The sequence below is a fragment of the Epinephelus fuscoguttatus genome, linkage group LG18 (genome assembly GCF_011397635.1).
Source record: "Epinephelus fuscoguttatus linkage group LG18, E.fuscoguttatus.final_Chr_v1".
Taxonomy (NCBI): Eukaryota; Metazoa; Chordata; class Actinopteri; order Perciformes; family Serranidae; genus Epinephelus; species Epinephelus fuscoguttatus.
In genome coordinates, this window is record NC_064769.1 from 10,530,075 (window position 1) to 10,540,633 (window position 10,559).

A 10,559-nucleotide genomic window follows, 5' to 3' on the forward strand; every position below is an offset into this window, starting at 1 on the left:
GCTGCCATCATTTTGTTAGAGGTTTTTTATTTTGGAATGAAACTCTTTAATTGTTTGCCGCATAGAAAATGATTGTAAAAGTAGACAAATATATCAAAAGAATAAGAACAGATGCCAAAAAAAAAGAATCATCACGCCTTTTTTTATATTAAGGGATATCAACCTAAGCTCATTCCTGTGGCTCCGGTTCTTCTGTAGAAATCCTCCCATCTGAACTTTTCTTTTGGTCATTGGGGGTCCTGACACAAAGACTGTTGGTAATAAACTGTTGGATCCCCAGGTCCAATGGACAGATAGAAAAGTGGGAGGTCACTCTAGTCAGAAGACTTGATAGCCTATAATGGGTGTCATATCGTTTTTATCAAGTACAGTAGCAAATCAAAAGTCTGTAGAGAAACAGCAAACAACAATAACAACATCCACTAAAAGACCTGAAGGCACTGACTGTTGACAGCGCTGTTGTTTGAGATGATTTTTCCCGTGTTAGTGACTATGTGTGAAAAAGGCTTTCTTTGCATGAGTGTTTTCTATCACTCCGGTCTGCTCTTCTGAATGTCTTTTTGCTGTATGATACTTAAAAAAAAAAAAAAAAGGAGGGAGGGAGGGAGGGGGAACAAGGTGGAATACCTTTGGGATTTGAGGAAAGATATTTACTTTTTTTTCCTGCTTCTTTCTATTTAGTTCATGTTTTGTTGATTTATCTTTTTCTTTGCAATCATTTTATTTTTCAAATGTTCTTGTATCACTGTAACTGTTGGCACCGGTTTGCCTCTCTGTATTTGTTTATTTGGACTGCGTGGGATGAATCTATCTAGCTCACATCTCTACGAAGAAAAAAAAAAAAAAAACCAGAATGTATCGAGTCTTGTATCCTGGGAACCCGGTCCTCCCATCTTCGATTCACATCATGCGCCTGTAGTAGGGAGAGTTTTTTTTATTATTTTTTTTTTTTATACAGGATAAACTTGTCTCATGTCATGTTTCCCCACCCCACTGCTAGTGAAGGATAATGCTGTTTAAATGTATACCCTTGCAGAGGACAAAAGCTTTTCACTCTTTTTGCGCTTTGCTGGACATGTGTTGTATCTGAGATGAGATAGTTAATGATTCGTGTCAATAAAACAGAGAAATCTGACACTGGGATTGTTGCCTTAAGAAGCTGCAAGCTGCCATGTGGGTGAGCACACATAGTGCATAACTGTTCATGTTGACATCAGAACTAATGCTCTTATTTCCTGCCTTTTGGATTGTCTTGTCATTAAGATTGCAGAGCGGTCACTCTGTTCTTTTGTTGGGTTCCTGGAAAAGAGTATTTAGCATTTACAGACCCTGTCATATTATTTAAAGTTTCAGAGGGAGGCTATGTAGCTTTTGAGAGAGGAAATATTCTTCCTCTGACAGATGAGAAGTTGAATTCATGAGCAATAACATGCACTGTTGCTCACTTCAGTGCACTCAGGGGTTTTGCTGCTAAAGCCCTACTTAGTCTGGTGTTACTAGTAGCTTATAGAGGCTAATGTTAGCAACAGTTAGCTTGATTGCCACTTGGGCCACACTGCTGTTCAGCAGATGTTACACAGGCTTGGTTTAAAGTGACAGTTCACCCCCCAGTTAAAATGCACAGCTTTGTCTTACCTGTATAGTAGTAGTAGTGCTATTGATCAGTTTAGATTGTTGAGATGTGAGCTGCTGAGTGTTGCAGATATCAGCCGTGGAGATGTCTGCCTATTCTTGAATATAATAGAACAAGATGGCACTCAGCTTGTGGGACTCAAAGCTTTAAGAAATGCATTTGAAAAAATCAACAGTATTGTCTCTTTCCAGAAATCATGACCCAGCTACTCAAGATAATCCACAGACCTTGTTGTGAGCAGTTTCATGTAGGAACTATTTTCTTTCTGCTGAACTACACCTGCTAATAGAATCACCACGGAGAGGGAAGCATCCATCAACTCTTAAGGGTGTAGGTTTGCATAATATGGACAGTTGGGACATGTCCCTACCAATATTTTAGCAAACTTGTTTGCATTATCCTCATTCTAACAGTTCTGCATACAGTAATAAGAGACAATGAGGTTTTGTATTGATTCCGTCAGAGGCAGTGCATTATATTTTCAGACGGGATCATTCTGTACTATGTCTGATCAGAAGTGTTTTTAGTTAGTTTCCGTATTTCACTGCTTAAACTGTGCCTAGAGAGCGGAGTTTTCCCTCACAGCACTAAAGTGCAGAGTGACTTATTCAGACTTGTACAGACTACTTTGGTCTAATTTAAGTTTTAGTCAGTGACTTTGGATGGAATATTGCTCTGTGTCTCCCCTTTCATCCTGCGCTGTGCTTTTATTATTATCAGGGGTGGATTTAGTGATTTGAGGCCCCAGACAAACTGCCTTCCTTTATTTTCCGTTTCTCTAGCTGGAAATGTCGGTACTCAGAAGTACTCAAAACTTTTAAAAGTAAAACTATTCATCGCCCCAAGCAAGTTAAAGTTACATTCCTGCATTCAGGAGAGGAATTATTGGCACAATGTATATAAATTTACTTAAAATTTGTTGCAGGTGGAGCTTTCAATTCATATACAGTGCTAGGTAGTTGAATAAACAATAATGCATCATATTTTAATTGCTATATTTGTGAGTAAAAATATGAATCTGCATTATAACCAGTAACATGTATCTGTAGGGTAAATGTAATGCACAATGTTCTCCCCTATAGTATAGGGTTGCGGATTCAGTTGCGGTATACAGTTGCGGATATGTGAGAGGTGTCTTGAATGTGCAGAGAGTAGAAATCTTGCTAAAAAACATTTTAGTTATTCAAGTCTGGGGTTTATGAATGAATTAAAATCAGTTAATTTATCATTGATGTAAATAGGTGCACTTGCACATTTAAAGAGGAAATCCCCTTAACAAAAGACACAGAAAAAAATGACATTTCTATCATGAATCGGTGTGTAAAACTGAATGGAAGTGCAGTGTTTGATGCCAAATTTTCCTGGGGTAGGACCCCTCCACCTACACTTTATTATATATGTCCCCACAAATGTTGAAATTAAACCCACAAGATGTAAGCATTAATAGCGTCCTCCTCAGCTGAGCGAGCTAGCTCACCGGTGCTAGGTGAGCTGACAGCAGAGGCACGCTTCCTTCTGCGTGGTGATACCTTTGGCGGGTGTAGCTCAGTGGGAAGAAAATAGTACCTACATAAAATTGCTCATAACCAGGTCTGTGGATTATTGAATAACCAGGTCAGGACTTCAACAGCTACACCAACTATATCATCGCACAGAAGAAGGTTTGCATCTCCTGTTAGCTCACCTAGCACCACTGAGCTAGCTAACGTTACAGCTTAGTCAAGGAGGAATGTTTACATCTCGTGCTGTCACAAGTTAGAGCCTCTCATCTTTGAGAAGGTGCACGCTTCCTTCTGCTCAGTGATGGTGGGTGCAGTTCAGCAGAAAGAGAAAGAAAATAGTTCCTACCCATAGGCTGGGGTCATGATTTCTAGAAGGAAACATTACTGCTGAGATTTTAGAATGTTTATTTATCTATTTATTCATTTTCCTGGTGCTTTGAGCACCACAAATCGAGCTCCATCTAGTTCCATTATAATAGAGAGAAGACAGACATCTCTGCAACAACATATTTATTTTTGATCTGGGGGTGAACTGTCCCTTTAAGGCTTTAAAAATACATAAATCATCCGACAAAACACCGTTTTGGAGCTTTTAGAGGTTTTTCTTGCTATTTGCTTCTGTCACCTTGATACCAACTATATCAAATACTTCTAGGTTTATTGGTTGCTAAGCATTTCTTTTAAATCACAAGCGTTTTACCTGTCACCATCTAACAGTGTTACAGCTGGAATAACCCCTATTTGTATTTCCATCACTTGACATTTCTTTTGTACACTGTGATGTCTATTAAGGCAAAACTGTCCACTTTTTGTTCACTCAACAGTTTCCTCTCCCTGTCTGTTCTCCACTCCTTTTCACTTAGCCCCGCCACCGCCCTTTTTTCCCTCCCTTATCCTCCAGCCAGTCTATCTTTCCCGCTCTTTGTTGCTCTCACTCCCTCACTGCCTCTTAGTCCTCTGATGTTTCAATCGATGAATAAATGATTGCTTCTATTTTCACTCCGAGTGCTTGGCCAACACAAGCTGCTTTGCTCCCCAGAAAGAGTTAGAGATAGGATTTGGGAGACAGACAGAGAAAAAAACACAGAGAGAAACATGTTTGGCGGAAGGTCTCCCAGCGTATGGCACGATGAGCTGTCAGTCAGGAGCTGAATATATTTGCATCTTTAAGCAGTGATTGGCGCATCAAGAGACATAGCAGCACTCCCTCTAGTCCCCGTCAACCCCTCAACCCCAACCCCCAATACACACACACACACACACACACACACACACACACACACACACACGCCTGTGAACCTGACAGTTGCATTTCATTTCATCATTTTGAACGTTGGCTCTCTCTTTTCATTTCTGCACCGATGCCTGTTTACCCCAGACTTAAATAGGTGTACTCGGCTAATTATCTTGTGCATATTTGCCCTCTAAATGCCACGGCTACTGCAGCAGCACTTCTGGGAGTAAAGGACGGACACAGTGAGAGGTTTGACCTTGCTTTGGCCAGCTGTAAGGTGCATCATTCCCCCAAGGACAAAACCACTTATCGGTGATAGAAAGCTATGTGCCAGCTAGAGGGTTGCAAAAAAATGTTGCAGAGCACTGCAGTTTACACTTTATATTGCTGGGAAAAAAAGAAAAAAGTGATGGCACGGTGTCATGACTGTAGACTTTTCCTGACGCCGTGTTACATAATTTACCTTTGATACCGACTCTCAGGCTGAAATCTCTGTGGCCTCTTTGTATACTTGAAGGTTGAGTTATGTATCCTTGAAAACCGACTGTCAGTCTATTAAAGCTGACACAAACTGCTAATTGACATTCAACTTATCGTGACTCATTTGTGCAGCTGCGTTTGCACGAAACAAGTGAGAGAAGTTGCTACAAATTTATGTAAAATTATGTAATGCAGCGCTGGGAAATGTCTGAAAAATCACGACCACAGACACCAAAAACAGCAAGACGAACAGTGATAATAAATACACTTGGCATGACATTTGACTGACAACATGTGAAGCAGAGCCTTAGTTCAAGTAGAGCACTGAAGTTGTGATTGCATTAGCTGATTAATTGGCACCAGCTGCTTCATTCATCAGCTGCATAACTACTAGCTGACTAGTGACAACCAATATTATTCACACAGGTGTGCAACCTGTATGAGTATAACCTGACACTTTCTGTATTTCTGAAACCTCCATGCAAATGCTGTTTGCTGTTTGCTGCTGCAAATCCCTCCACCAACCCAGCATCTTTTGATATTATTGACTTTACTAAGATCTAAAAATTCATATACATATATGTGTGTGTGAGTGTGTATGTGTGTTTTGTTAAAGGGGGATTAGCTCTTTCAGCATAATCCTTGTTGCTGCTCAGATTTCTTAAGAGCTCTCTTAAAGAGCAGAGCAGTTTTTGCTAAATTTAACATCCTCTGACTGAATTAATGCGCCCAACATTAGCACTGTAATGAATTAACACTCTGACTATCTCAAAAAAATACTGACCACTATGAGCTACGCTGGACCGGTTAGTTCTAACAAGCACAGGCACACACATGAATGCAAATACCCCACCATGTTTTTCAGCAGGTCAGATTAAGTGAAGATTTAATTCATGAGAATTCAGAGTTGGAACCAGCTAACTGTGACCTGAATGGTTTATTCAGAGATGCAGCTGTAATCACTGCAGATCACAACCTGCATTTAGATGTTGGTGCCAAGTACTTGACTTGAAAAGGTCAGACTAATCCGCAAATTGCAGAATTTCAATGACACTACTGCAATATTAAAGCTATCCCTGGCTTTCAGCTATGATTATTCCAACAAAAGAGTGTAATGTTATTTCATTTTGGTTGTGTTGAACCAGAAGTTTCAGACATTTTGGCTTCTCCCTTAAGTTCTGCAATGTACCAAATAGTTCAAGTTTCATTTAAAGAGACAGTACACTTCATGCACACTTTTCCTCTTTCCTGTAGTGCGGTTTATCAATCTAGATTGTTTGGTGTAAGTTCCCAAGTGTTGGAGACATCAAATGCACTCAACAACTCAACAGCAATGTCTCTTTTCAGAAATCATGAACCAGTTACTCAAGATAATCCACAGAGCCTGTTGTCAGCAGTTTCATGTAGGAACTTTTTTCTTTCTACCCAACTACACCCACCAACCATATCACTGTGCAGAAGGAAGCAGGCATCTACTCATGGATGAGAGGCTCGTGCTCGTGACAGCCTGAGATGTAAACATTAATCGCACCCTCCTTGGCTGTACTGTAACATTAGCTAGCTCAGTGGTGCTAGGTGAGCTAGCAGTTAGTTAGTAGTTCAGTAGTCATGATTTCTGGAAAGAGGAAATGCTGCTGAGTTCAACATGTTCTCACTCCGAACTCATCACATACTGTGGCTTTGTCAGTGGACTTTCATGTCCACATATGACATGCTAGGTATCCTGGGGTGTCTTTTGTTAGCATTCTGGGATGCCTGTTAGATGCATTGTGCATCTTCAAAATATACTTTCATTTCCACAAGAAATGTACAGTTTCTGCTCATTAGATGCATATAGTCTTTTTCAAAATAAACTTACATCAGTAAAAACCTTTTATTTAGGTTTATTTCCTTGTGCAAAAAAAAGCATGAGGCTAGGTGCTGAAAAAAACATCATGGTTTGGCTCAACATTCATATGGGAAGTGAACACGGGCTCCTGGGTGAAAGTCCAGTGTTTGTTGGAACTATCCACCACCACTCCTGCCTGCCCTATAGGGACTCTCCAGATCCTTAAATTACGTTTTTGTCTGGCTTTGTTTCAAACTGACGTTGTCCAGCAGTGTATCATACCACAGCAAAAGACTGCCTTTTTTCACCTGTGTATGACGCGGAAATCATTGACCATGCGGGGTATTTGATGACTTTGAAATGAGAATGGGATGTTTTTCAAATGTATTTTTTGGCACTTTGATGCACAATCCATCTAGTTCCATTATATTTGTGAGAAGGCAGACATCTCTATGGCCAATATCTCAGACACTCTGCAAACCACACCAAAACACTCTAGATTGATAACAGCACAACAGGTAAGAGGACAGACATGTATTCATGATTTTGGGGAGAACTGTCCCTTTAAGATATTAAAACATGATTAATCTCTAACTGTCAAGAGAACCAAGGCAGTGATAACATTTCCACGGCCTAGGACCTGCCCCGCACTCAAGCAATTACTGTGAGCCCTTTCAAATTTAATGCAAGGTGACACATAACGACAGTTTCTCAAACACACTCTTTCTTTTACTATTCCATTATGAATTTTTCCATTCAGATTCATCACACTGGCAGGGGGAACAAAACAGAAATAAACCCTAGGTCTCACGTTTTCATTGTAGCTGGGAGCAATCTCCAAGCTAAAACTATTACAAGCCCAGTGTGGGTTGGAATAACAGCCAATAATAAATCAATAGAACCATAAAGAATATGACTGAGGGCGAAAAACAACAGCAATAAAGACAATTCATTTTAATTATGGCGCAATAAAAAAGGCAAAGTAAAAAGAACTCAGATGTCCTGTTTGTGATTCTCAGTGCACTGGTTTCATTTACAATTGTGTCCCTGTCAGCAATTCAACACCTGCTCTGTAACAAAATGTCTCCTTAATTAGCATTTTCGTAAATGCACTGTGATCGCAAGGGTGGGTGCATGCATACACATACAGCTGTGTGTACCACATATAGATACCACACCAAACTTAATCTTTGTACCATGCACAGAGTGAGATCACAGTCCCATTTCCGGCAAAATTAATGTACTAGCATGCTTTGCCAAAAAATTTTAAAGAAAAGGTAAATGCTACAAGGATACAACATGTTTGTCCAATATTTATATAACACAGAAGTTGTACAGAGGCAATTAGGGTGGATGGTTGGGCATACAAAGCACATACTTTGACACCAGAGATGAGGTTTGTGTCCCCATATTAGGATTAGGACACTTGGTTATAGAAAAATAATGGTTTCAGTTGAATATTGAAAATGTCAGCATGTGCTGCTTATATTTGAAGTCAGTGTTTGCAGCCTATTTAATATTTACGCCTGTCTTTTTGGTCACTTGGGGGCAGCAAAAACAAGCGGTACACACACCACTGACATATTATCACCTAACTTCATATAGCCAACTTGTTAGCGAACAGCTGCTTATTTACACACCCAGCAGACAAGCAGCAACATTAATATTAATTTGTAGTCATGTTCCAGTCCATGTGATGAATGTAAATATAGTATGCACTCTCTGCTTTGGTCTCCATCAACTCCTCAGGGAACTACGTGGCTGCTTAGCTAATAAATGCTTCAGTGTTAGCTAGTTGCTAACTTTATCTTTTTGCTGTTTGATGCTATACAGGAAGTGTACAGTGGGTTTTAGTTGCCTGCTGCATCTTAAAATGACCCTGATGAGGGTGGTGACACTGGACCAATACAGAGAAAGTTGGGGAAAACCAAATCATTGACCTGAAAGATGCTTCAACACCCCTTGGAGCTTGGGAAAACAGCAGAGTCAAGTGATAATTTGTGGGTTCATTGCTGCAAGCTACCATGTGCACATGAAGTACTTTCTTAATCCATCGTTAATATACAAAAATTTTGAATATAGCAGCTTTAATAAAGGCCTGTCTTTCCCTTGCTGATCTAGATTGCCCTGACACAGCCATGAAAATGCTGATTGTGCTTTAGCCCCCAGGAGCTGTTTGTATAGAAATAATTTAAACACATTCAATTTCAATTTCAATTTTACTAATAAAGCCCAATATCACAAATCACAATTTGCCTCAGAGGGCTTTACAGTATACAACATCCCTCTGTCCTCACATTGACAGTGAACATTTTGCAGACAAATTCAGCATGAACATTTCTTAGGTCTATCAAAATGTAATCTATAAAGCCATATATTTCTTAGAAAACAGATTTGATAATGCAAATGAGTTGCACATTAATGTAATTTTTTTCAATAAGCAAGGTTGACGATATATACTTAAGTTCTAGCAAAGGTAAAATGACACTCTTACACTTTTTTCACATTTTGTTATGTTGAAGCCTTATACTGAAATCTATTTAATTTTTCCCCTCATCAATCTACACTCAAATTCATTGAAAAGACATAACCTGAAATGTGGCATCAACTTAAGTATTCACATGCTTTTGCTATGACACTTGAAATTTAGCTCAGGTGCTTTCTATTTCTCTTGAGAGTCTTTGAGATGTTTCTGCGCCTTGATTGGAGTCCACCTGTGGTAAATTCAACTGATTGGACCTGATTAGGAGAGGCATACGCCTGTCTATATAAGGCCTCACTGACGATGCACATCAGAGCACAAACTGAGCCATGAGGTCAAAGGAACTTCCTGCAGAGATCAGAGACAGGATTGTGTCTAGGCACAGACCTGGGGGAGTGGAAAACGGATGAAAGCCTGAAGTTTGAAAAAAGAAAAAAAAAGCACCTAAAGGACTCTCAGATTGTGAGGAACAATATTCTTTGGTCTGATGAAACCATGGTTGAACTGTTTGGCCTCAAAGCTTCATGTCTGAAAAAAAACAAACAAACAAAAAAAAACAGGCACAGCTTCAGTACTTGCACAACACCATCCTAACAGTGATGCATGGTGGTGGCAGGGTCATGCTGTGGGGTGGGGGGTTCAGTGACAGGGACTAGGAGACTGGACAGAGTTTAGGGAACAGGAAAATCACACAGCCAGGACAAAGCAGGAGTGTTTTAGGGACAACTCTGTGAATGTCCTTCAGTGAACCAGCCAGAGCCTGGACTTAAACCCAATCAAACATCTCTGGAGAGACCTGAAAATTTCTATCCACTGCCAGTCCCCATCCAACCTATAACAACTTAATCCAGTGGTCCAAGAAAACTTGAGGCTCTAATTACTACCAGAGGTGCTTCAAGAACTGAGTTAGGGGTCTGAATACTTATGTTAAAGTGACTTCACTTTTTTTTCTTTTTAATAAACTTAAAAAGTTTGACAATCCTATGTTCACTTTGTCACTCTGGGGCACTGAGTTTAGACTGATAAAGGAGAAAATATTTTAAAGAGGGCCTACTATGCTCATTGTGTGGACATGTTCTACGCTTGTGCACACCCTCTGTCTGAAATGCTCAATTTTAGCAGCTGCCTTTTTAAGCCCCCCTTCTGAATAAGCCTGGTCTGCTGTAATTGGTCAGCGTTTCTTGGGTCTTCCACATCTTGGTGTCCCATTCAGTTATTGTAGATAGGGGAATGAGGCTAACAGAAGATAGTGTCACTTTCTACCAGAGGTCGCGTTAACCGGATATTCTCGGTCATTGACCGGTTTTTTACAACAATGACCGGAAAATCTGAAGGCGTCGGTCATTTTGACCGGTTGCAATTACCACCCCTGTCCACTTGGCGGCAGAGTGAACAGTCAG